Source organism: Chiroxiphia lanceolata, chromosome 15 (assembly GCF_009829145.1).
Source record: "Chiroxiphia lanceolata isolate bChiLan1 chromosome 15, bChiLan1.pri, whole genome shotgun sequence".
In the NCBI taxonomy this organism is placed as follows: Eukaryota; Metazoa; Chordata; class Aves; order Passeriformes; family Pipridae; genus Chiroxiphia; species Chiroxiphia lanceolata.
The window spans coordinates 19,184,589-19,194,355 of NC_045651.1; positions in this window are offsets into that span (position 1 = coordinate 19,184,589).

The following is a 9,767-nucleotide window of genomic DNA, read 5'->3' on the forward strand; positions in this document are numbered from 1 at the left end:
CTCCTGCCACCGAAAGCTGCCTGCCTGTCACCAGAAGACTGGACCTCTGCTGTCTTGGAGTGGACCAGGACTACCTGTGTGAGTTTTTTCCACCCTGACCCTATTTCTGAGAGGTACAGCAGGACTGAGGCCTCTGCACAAGCCTGAGACAGGGCTGGTGCGAGCAGTGAAGTCCACATCCTGGCTGCATTCCAGACCCCCTGCAGCTAAAGCGATAACATCACACCGAAAAGCAGCAGAGCCAGAGAGAAAAAAAAAAGGCAAAAGCTGCTTCTTTCTCTCCCTCTCCCCCCCCACTCCACAAATTGGCACGGACCAAAAGGTAGTTTGCGCGGTGGTAATCTTTTTCTATGCTTCTAAAAAGTAATCTTAGCATTTTCTAACCTTTTCTTATTTTTTCCTCTTTCTCTTCGCATCTCTTAACAATTAATAAAAACAGTTTTGGCATCAACAGTTAACTTGTATGAGTTTTAATTTTGCTCAAGGGAACATTCGAATATAAAAATTCTTTCTGCAATATTTTAGCAGATTGTAACAATACCGTTCAGCTCACTAGAGGACTAATAACAGGGAATTTTGCTGGAAGCTATAAACTCATCAATTGCAGATGTCACAAAGAAACCCAGCTATATTAGTCACCAGTCACAGGATGAGCCACCAATGTGATACAAGTGCAAAAAAAGGTAAATGAGCAGCTAGAGAGAATCAAACCAGGCATTTCCAGAAGAGACTGAAAAACATTAATCTTTGTCAAAATGATGTTATTCATAGCTTTAAAAGTTAAGTGAGACTGAAACACACACAGGAAAAAAGTTACTGTCACAGGAATGAAGAGACTATTACACGAGAAGAAAGTCAGAAAAGCTCATCAGAACGTTCTCTATATATACATTTCAGCGTAAAGACCAGGGATTTAAAAGAATAATTTAACCTAAAGGTTAAAGTTGTCAGATGAAGAAATGCATATAAACTGAATTCTCTGAGACTGCAAATTAGTAGGAGGATTCTAGCCAACAAGACAATGACATTTCTGAATAGTACAGGAGCCAAGACAAAAGTTCTATGTACTGTAAAATTTGATCCAAAGTTTATGAAACAGCAATGGCAATGTGATTTATCGATCCACGTAACTTCTTCCAGTCCTTGTTTTCTAATATGCTTCTTCCAGAGGCATAGATAGAGAGCCAGGAGGCTTAATATCCAACATGTATCTATTGCATCACAAACACAGCACCTCATAGCCCCTAGAGCTAAAGACAGCAAGCTCTTTCATGAAAAAAATAATACTGTCAATACAAGTGAAACATTCCTGCAGCAGCTGGGTTCCAACCTTTATCACCTAATCAAGTACAGTAAAAAGAGAGAAAAAAGACTGTCCAATTTTCCCCAACATATTCAGATTAAAGTTGATATTTTATTTAATATATATTTTATTGAGTTCAGCCAGCCTAAAGTGGCCCTTTTAGACTGGGTAATGACTAGATTTTAGAGAATACTCACAGGAAGTTATATATATAATTATTTTCTGAACACAGAGTAAGAGGATGTTTCTATAGACTCAAAAAAGGTCTGAACCTGAGTTAACAAACTGGTATTTCCAGAGATTATTCCTATTTTTAGCCTCAGACCAGTTATAGTTATAAAACCAGTCAAACTTGGATTCAATTCTTGGTATTAACACAAACCCCTTGTGTTTTCTTTTTTGTACGCAGCTAAATGGCAGTGGTCAGAGATGTCCCTTACAAAGCAGAGGCTTTGTGCTTCTAACTACTGCTAACAGAGAAGAGGTTCTGAGTCACCATCTTTATAGTCTCTGGATTTGCACAAGTGTTTATTTACTGTCTTGCACTTATGCACATCTTAGGAAATATAGGCTACAGGAGCCCAAATATCACTAAAAACTAGCATGGTTAGCAGCTCTAAGACACATTAGTACTATGCAGCAAGCAAAAAAGCCCTGAGGGATTTTTCTAATAAGCTTTGAAGTCTGATAGACTGTCTTGCTTAACCAACAGAAAACATCTTGAAAACATCTTGAAAAAGTTAAAAGTCTGCTACAGATAAGGGAGATCATTATCCTTTCCTGCTGCATTCCTTGTTACTTTTATCTAACCACAGACCCATTCTGCTCCCACACTCTGTCTTGCAACTCAGCCACCAGACGGTCTGAATTCCAGGAAGGAAGCACAGTTGTTCTCAAGATAAGTGCACGTTAAATCCCACCTACTTGTAAGGCTAGCAACAAGGAGAAAAAATTCAGGGACCTCCTAGTGCAATGACCCAAAGTGAAATTCCACTCTCCTGTCTCTGAAATCCCCTGGCTCTCTCTCTTGCTTCTTTTTTTCTCCTCTTATAAAAAAATACTGGTTATTTGCTTCACTGCAAATGTCTCCTCCTTCTAAGTAAAAGATTAGAATTAAGGGTCTACACATGCTTAACAACTGCTCTGCTCTGTCAGTATGCAAAGGCTTTATGATCAGTAATTCAAATGTGCTACAGTGCCCCAATCTGTCCCGCATGAGAGGAAGCCTTAAGTTTAGAAACTTCCTGTCACTGTAATAGTTTGAAGAGCTCAAATAAATTTGACAGGTTAAATAGCATAGTCCTATTCTGTCCTCACCCTAAATATTCTTTTACTGTGTGCTAGAAGACTGCAACTTAAAAACAAGACCAAAAACCCCACAAGACTAGAAAACCCCAGGGTGAGTACTTGCAAATTCCAGTACACAGGGATAACAAGCATCTTCACCAGAGTATTATGCACAAAGAGACAGAGGTCAATACCAACTTCACACAGACAGAAGCACAGGCATACATAAAAAGCCTAACGCCCTTGCATTCTACCTGCCAAGGAGTGAACACAATCACTGATGTACGTTACTTTACACAATATTCTGCGCTGCAGAATATTGCATCCCACTTTCCATGTAAATAGACAGCATTTCCCTATAACATTCTATACAACAAGACCTTGTTTACTGGTTAGTCAGTTTTCTACTTAGGTGAATCAGTCTATGACAATTTGCAACTCAGATGAAACCAAGATTTATCTGTCAGGTCTGTCTTCTTTTCTTACACTAGACAGCTCCAAGCAGAACCATAAGGGTAGTGATTGTGAGCTAATCACATACTTCAGGGAGTTGTAATTCTTGAATACACTTCACACTTCCCGAGCTTCAACTTCAACAGCTGTAATTAGTTTGCAATAATTAGACCTTGGCAATGCTTATCCCTTAAGTCTGCCATATCTAAACATGCCAAAACCAGAAGTCACTTAGCACTCAAGTCACAGGATATTAGTGTCTGCCCCAATATTGTTTACCTCTTCTGCAGTAAAAGCATAGGGGTTTGACTTCATAACAGCTCAGACTGTTCAAAACCCCAAGAACTGGTTTTACAGCTTTCATGTGAAATAGAACAAGCCTGTTTTCATGTGGGCCCCTTAAAGCATGCTGGCAAGTTGAACGTTTTGGAGGATTTTTCCTTCTTTTTAACTTTTGGACTAAAGCGGTTTTAATTGCTACACACAAGCAGTTTTAATTGCTTCACACAGTAAAAACCACCTACATGATGAAAAGAGTGTTCCCCACTCCCCTTCCTTCCATCAGAACACTTCCCTGCAGCTAGCTCTCATTGGCACACCACCACAATCAAAAAGCAGAAGCTGTAATAGTTTTCAACAAAACAGATTTGCCTAAATAGACATTCATAAAGACTGGGTACACCTACAAAAGAATATTCTTTAATTATTTGTGTTATTAGCTAATAGCCTCTGTCTGAGCTAAACAGCCCTCTCCAGATCATGGCAAGTAATGTCCTCACAAAATATAAGCCTTGAATCCAGCCCAGGAAACTCAAGATGCTTTCGCAATTACTTGCTTCCAGACTTTTTTCTGATATGAAGATCTTTCATTCAAAAATACTTTAGACATATATGTTCAATGTTCAAGTCTTCAAGATAGTGTCACAAGTGAATAATCAGTGAAATTAATCTACAACAGAAAAAGGGAGAAAGTAATAGGATTTTCATTCAGCTGTTGGGAGTAAGAGATAAAAATAATAACATGCAAAGTGTCCATTAACAAACACTCTGCTCACTTTCTTCCGAGTGCCTCGAGGCCTAGACTTGACTTTCAGAGAAGGGTGCCTACATGTTTCTAGAGGTAGACAAGCACACAAATGGAAGCATATCAGAGATTTTTGCTGATGAAATTCCTCAGAAGTCAGGTAAATGATATTCCAGTTCTTGGTTCAGTGAGTCCATAACATCTTTTTATTCCGCTTATGGAAGTTTCTCCTTCTGTTTATTACAAAATAAAATTATTGCCCATAAGAATTTGGATTTGAATTACCCTCGTCTGACTGACAAACAAAACATTCAGAGGGAAGTGATTTTGAAGAGACCAGATATGTCATCTTATTATACTAATACAGGCAAAGGCTTTAGAGTAGAGAATGGTCATCACAGTTGCTAATAGTGGCTGGTACAGTTGCTAATGACTAGAAAGGACAAATTAAGAATATGAAAATAAAAAACTGTCTTTAAATCTTCTCATTTGAACATCTGGGAAATAAGAACTATCAACTCTTCTTCCTTGTAGCAGACTTCAAATATATTTTGTCTTTGTAAATCTGTTTGCATTCTTGATGTATTCTTTAGAAAACAATAGTGCATTAAAAATGGGAGATGATAATGATTTAATTACTTTTGAAAGAGATGTCCATAAAGATAAGTGTACAAACAGCTAATTTATATGTGTGAAATGCTGATGAAGGATTTCATTATTCATGAACAAATAAACTTCTTTCCATTTGGTATCATTTTATTATGTCCAACAACACTTTCTTTAACAACTTAAATTCATGCTTGCTTATGCACTGCTTTCATCCACCTATGTGAATTTTAAACTATTTGTCAATATAAAGACATCATGACAGCCTGTCAGAAAAGTGAGATGAGTTAGATATAGCTGAACAATTTGCAAAGTGGCATAGAATATAACTTCAAAATAGCCCAGCAGACTATCAATAGCTCTTAACATCAGCCACTTTTTCAGCTGTTGGATTACAGACCCAAACTCCTCATTCTCAGATCTCCAGTTAGAGAGAGACCTGGACCTTGGGATATCACAAATCAGATAGGATGAAGAACTTGAGATCTTAACCACACCATATTTTCATTTCTCAATATAACGACTTTTGTCCAGCTTTGCAAAGACATTTATTTCATACCTGTTGTAGAGATGGAAATGCCCTATATATTCATCTTTATTATTTATGCTTTATTCATTATTACCTAACCAAACTTTATGGTACTCACCACACACATTTTGCTGGGTTTACTGATTCCATATACTACTCTAAAGATTACCATATATAATATAAAAACCATTTCCAAACACATCCTCATCCTTTTCTCTATGAAGTAATTTCATAGGTATGAAATACCACTAAGTAACAACGGATGGTTAGGTTTCCATCATAAAATAAAATTCCTTGCCTTAGACCTCAGTTTTGTCATTTTCAAAGTAACCTAATATATAATAATTACACATATAATTGCAAACAAAATACAAACTTAGTTGAAACAAGCTAAAATATAACAGCTTATCGAGTCATTCAAGAAAATCAGAAAAAGACCAAAAAGTGAACGCCCCAACAACGTCTTTCTTAGTAGTTTGAATTTGACCTCTTCAAGAAACACCAGACTCCTTGGGCCCCTGGAACAACAGCCCTTGTTGCAGATACTGAGTAGGGGGGATTCTAAGGCATTTTTGATGACATCATCTTAACAACAATTCAGGATGAGAACAATACAGAAAGACATCTTTTCTTAGTATATTCTGTGCACTAGTAGGTTTGGTCAAACAGGAGAAAATAGTCTGAATTAAATATGCACACTGACGTATTACATGGTTTTTCATTATGCTTTGCTTTTAAGAAAATAAAGAAGCACTAGACAAGAAGAAATAATCACTGGAGATCTTAAATTAATTCACGCTTCTGAGAGCAGAAAACAATGAAAGGAGCTATAATCTGATTATAACTAATTCAACACAGTTAAAGATGGAAATTTTCTCTGTAAAAATAGCTCACTCTGTCATCTAAATTAACAGTCTCTCACCTTGAAGCAGAAACTAGAATTTCCTCACATTCCAACATCGTAGAACAAGATGAAATTGAAAGACATTACTACCTCTAAATAGAAATTGTTTGTATTTACCTATCTTGGTTAACATTTTTCAGTTTCTCTGATAAGAACCTTATTAAATTGACCTCATTCATGTCCAATATACCAAAACATTTTTTTCATGGCTTTTATGAATGCCATGTGTTCTTAAGACAATCACAACCAGTCATATATTTTCTCCCTTCAAATCTTTCTGGGGTGACCCATTTGATCTTTCCACTCCCTGCAATGATGGCAAGCCTGCCTGAGCAGACACAGGTGCTTAGTCATTGCCTGGTCTGTTCAAAAACACCTTTGCAGTCCTCTTACAGATTTAAATTATCCCAACAGTTTAAACAGCCACTCCTAAATACCATTGGGTATTCAAAGAGCATATTCCACTTGGCAATATTCTTCCTCTCTCAGTCATCACTGAATTCGATGAAAACATTACAATCACTTGTAGTGATTGGTGCTATTATATTCTGTGTAGCTACATATAACCTAATTACATGAATATTTATTATCTCAAGTGTGACCTTTCTGTTGCTTATTTCAAGCAGAGTCATTTTGAATAGCTGCTGGTCCTCTACAGGTATTTTATTATACACAGAATGTTCTTATACCCACAACTAGTCTGTGACCAAAATTAAAAGACAGCTAAATGTAAATGCCTTTTTTTTTTGAATGAGAACATAAATGGTGTAATTTCTTCAGATTACTTACACATAGCAAAAAACCAGCTAAAAAATTCAAGAACATCAGAAGGTTACTGTATTCCCCCCATGAAAGATATGGGGGAAACAAACCCTAATTATTACAGTTCACATTTTAGGCATAAAGCCTGCACAATATAACTGATAGATAACGAGTCAGCTCTAAAATTTAAGAGAAAAACCAAGAGCATCAGATGCTTATTCTTTATATTTTTCTAAAAAATGAAGTACAACAATTACAGGAGTATTCCAAAATCACTTATTTTACAAAATTTAAACTCTACATAAAATAACGGTAAGCTATTTACCCCCAAAATAATATATTTTTTGCCTATTGAAATTCTAATTCTAGTGTATCATAAAAAGCTAAAAAACAACACAAATAATTTCTTTGCTAAAAGTTATTAATAAAATAAATAGCAAAACATGTAGATGTGGATTGATCCCTTTCTTTTGGTTATGTTTATTTAGTAAAGACCTGCATCAGACCAGTTGGGCAGCACGACAAGTTATGTTTACAGAAAAGACTTCATATTCAAAAATATCACCTTTGAATGGAAAACAAAACAAATACACAAAACTAGTGGTAGTTAACAGGTAGTATCTGGCCTTGACTTTCATCAAGTAAAATGGAATAAAAAAATCTGTCCACACAGTAGTCCACCACTGGACACATACAACAGTGATCCAGGCTTACTGATGTGAAGAAGAAATTTTCATGTGAAGAAGTACAACATATCACTTCTACACTGAACTGACAATAATCACTTTAGAAAGGACAAGGTCTTCATCTGATGTAATGGTGTTTCTACTGATCACTTTAATTTTTCCTTGAGTCTAATCACATCAACTCTATTACAAAAAAAAAAAAAAAAGGGAAGTGAAAAGGAGGAAGGAGAGATGAATGAATCGCTTGCTTTGACTTTGTGATATACACAAAATGATGAAATTTCCATGTCAAAATATTTATATATGAAGATTACAACCAGTCTATACCACAGACCAAAAGAGAGGAAGAGAGATGAGCAAAGGTTAATTCTCTGTGCTATCAGAAAGCACCAGCTTTGGAAGAGCAGGGCCTGCAAAGCACAAAGCTTCTGTAACTTCGAAATATCTATGTGCCACAGTGCACAGTAAGACAGTCACCTATGTGTAAAACCTGTATCCACAGTTGATGACAAATGTTTCCTGTCTATATATGCAGAAAGATAAAGCAAAGAAAGGATCACATTATACAGTAATTTCAAATTTGCAAATGGTCTATGCAAACTAATTATTGCAGTAGGAGCCCTGGACACGGGAGAAAAGATGGATCGTATTCACAGCACAAATGAAAGTACTAACTCAATTTTTCCCTTTAGCAGAATCATTGGATACAATTATTGAAGTAGATAGTGGGATGCCTTATTAGGCATCTATAGATGATATATCTCTAGATGATAATATATTGCATACTTTCCCACAGGTACAGAAGAGTTGGGCATATCTGAAAATCTGTGAATTCCACTTCAGTGTAAGCTCAATGAAAATGCAAAGAAAGGTGTAAGAGGAGCAATAGCCCTTCTAGTCAGCCTCCTTCTATTCCTGTGGCCTCTCCTCAGAAGTAAAATAACTCCCTGTGCATCCGATTGTGCAGAAAAACAGCTTCCTGGGGAATCCTACCACAAGGCTTTTCCTCTTCACTTCTAAGCATTTCAGATTGAGCTGAGCCACAGGTATATGGAGCAGACACATCTTTAACTCTGATGTCCTGATGGTCCTTATAGGAACAGGGCTATGCAGGAGGTGCAATGCGAGAAGGATGGGGCCCGCTGTGCTGCTAGGTTCACAATTTTGTGAAAAAGCAGCTAAACAGTCACCCTCTCTCTAAGCCCCTATTTTTCACTAGAGATTGCTCTGATGCCATCACAGTCAGACTGTGCCAATTTCTGTGAAGGCAATTTATCCTGACCTTTTAATGTGGTTAGGTGACAGATTAAACCAGAAATACCTGCATGTCTTCTCTTCCCTTAACCCTAACTGTACAAAAACTCAGTGTTTCGTGACATGATTCATGTGGGTGAAAAAAGAAAGGATTTGGAAATTATTAGAGGCTTCCCTTCCTTCCTTTACACCTTGCAGAGTACAAATTTGCACTTTCCATGTTCTTCTCAAGCCTCTCCTTTTTTAGCCTTTCTATAAAGGATAGAAAGCAATGGGACACAGCATATTCCACTCACTCATTACTAAAGATTTTGTCAGTCACAAGTCACATCCCAGTACAAATTTTGAATATGTTCTTTTGGCACATATTGAAAAAGATCCCTATTAACATCCCCAGAGTAGTTACTATCTTTACATTTTCCTTTGTCACGACACAGACATGATGCAAATTTCTACTCCCTTTTGGTATTCTCTGTCTGCTGGGCACATTCAGACTGTCTGGGCAATGACCCTTTAGCGAAGTGACTCACAGCTTAAAAGGTAAAATGCAATTTCATTATTTTTGGTGCTGTGAGCAAAAATGCACAGAATTCAGCAAAAGGTATACAGATGTGTACTGGAAGACAACAAAAGCTCTGCACTCTGTTCAACCAGCTAAGCTTTAAGAGAATCACAGAATATGCCAAGTTGGAAGGGACCCACAAGGATCATTGAGTCAACCCTTAGACCTGCACAGGATCATCCCCAAGAGTCACAGCATGTGCACAAGACTATTGTAGAAACAACTGACGAACTGCCAGGTTTGGGGCTGTGGCCACTTCCCTGGGGAGCATGTTCCAGTGCCCAGCCACTCCTCTGGGTGAAGAATCTTTTTCTAATATCTAACCTAACATCTTTAGTCCTTTAGACCCATAACCACTATTTCCTGAACCTTGTTCTTATTTCCTTGTCAGGTTCAG